This window comes from Pygoscelis adeliae, unplaced genomic scaffold (genome assembly GCF_000699105.1).
Source record: "Pygoscelis adeliae isolate BGI_AS28 unplaced genomic scaffold, ASM69910v1 Scaffold57, whole genome shotgun sequence".
Lineage (NCBI taxonomy): Eukaryota > Metazoa > Chordata > Aves > Sphenisciformes > Spheniscidae > Pygoscelis > Pygoscelis adeliae.
Window position 1 is genome coordinate 2,617,236 of NW_008825615.1, and position 1,726 is coordinate 2,618,961.

The 1,726-nt window shown below is 37.3% G+C and overlaps 1 protein-coding gene across 1 annotated transcript in view; it reads left to right on the top strand.

The window, feature by feature from the left end:
* The window catches only part of ME1 (malic enzyme 1, NADP(+)-dependent, cytosolic), a 145,521-nt gene that overhangs the window by 7,805 nt on the left and 135,990 nt on the right, over positions 1 to 1,726 (top strand). The gene's annotated exons all lie outside the window — the stretch shown is intronic.

Below are 1,726 nucleotides of genomic sequence, written 5' to 3' on the forward strand. Positions count from 1 at the left end.
CAGGAGGTATTTGAGGGAGAAGACTTATGGCTTCAAGGTTTTGCTGTTAATGTAAAAATCATTTTGGCCTTGTGACTGACAGAATGAGTCAGGACCATCTGGCCAACTGCAGAAAACAAGAATTCCCACTTCTGTACACATTAAAAAGTCAAAAAGACCTCAAGAATGCTTACTTAAACCTGGTTAAAGATCTGTGGCTTTTAGGTGCCTCCCCTAGCAAGAGAAGTCGTCTCCTTTTTTCCCCTCAGTGTTTACCACCATGGTGATTTTATTGGCCTTTCCAGTAAGTGCTAAATGTGTCTGGAAGTTAAGTCTTTGCCTAAGCTGGTCTCATTGCCCCTTGTTTTGATATCTGTTGCTGTATAGGATATTGCACAAGGAGCACCTCTGCCTATGCATGTACTTTTCACTTTCTCCCCAGACCTGTGGAGCATCTGTGGAGAAAAAAAACCCTGTTAAATTGGACAACAGTTCAGCTGAGCGTCAGCCTGCAACTGGTGAGACACAGCTTGCAGCAGCGCTTGAAACAACCCACCAGCCCCCTTTAGAGATTTTCAGGCTCCTGAACTCCATTCTTCAGTCTGATCCTAAGCACACTCAAGATATGGGGAAAAAATGATTTAGGATGTAGAGACAGGGAGAGGAAACATTTCAACTTTTTGCCTTTTTTTTTTATTTCGTGGAATTTTTATCTGCAGAGGACTTAGAAAGATGCCCTAAATCTTTCTCCTCTAGATATTAAGACTAAAATCCTAGTTCATGTCGCTCTGTCACTAATAAATTTATGGATCTGTATAGTTAACTTGAAACAAATTACACTACAGACATGCAGTTAGCACAGATACTCTGGGAAACAAGAACTTCTGAGTTCTCCACTGTGCAACTAAGCCAGTCTTTAGCCTCTCCTGTAATGAGAATTGAGTAGACTTTAAAACTTCATGGATTTGTTTGAATCATTAGTATGTGTCATCGCAAGCTTACATTTTATTTTCCTTTTAGTTTCAAATATGATATAAAAAGCTTTCAAAAGCAAGTCATAATAGCAGTAATACATACATTGTGCAGGCTTTGGAATAGCAAGCTGAACTTTCTCAACTCAGCAAATGACTGCAATATAAAACTACCAGTGCATATAAATAACATTGTACCAACTTTCTATGTTCCCCATGGATTTTCCTCGGTTCTACTTTAAAAAGCTTGTTATTGTGGCACATGGATAGTGAGCTTCCCATTCTGATCATATATTTAGCTATTCTGAACAGTGACAGTGATGATCCAAGTGCTCATTGAGCATCTTCATATTTGTATGTTCTTACAAGTTTGATTTTATTTACCAATATTGGAATGAAGTCTGATTTTTTCCTTCCAAAAAAGTGTTCATTTCCTTATTGAAAATGAGCAAATTCAAGGCAGATTATACTACTTAGATAATTTCTTTCTCTTATCATTTAACTTAAAAAATATATAGCTTTATAGGGCATTCCATAATTTGGTATTTCACACTGTGTTTTTCACTGCAGCTGAGCTGCTAATGAATGAATGATGTTGTAAGCATTATTATATCATGTTTTAGCTGATGTGTCTTTTGGTATATAGTTGTATTCTTGAGCTGCTGAAGTCAGCCTTGGCTATATTCATCTGTGTACTGCTTCCCCAACTACATGTGTGCTTTATATACATGACTGACTGTCTGGGGAGATGTATAAGATATTTATAAAAGTCTGTT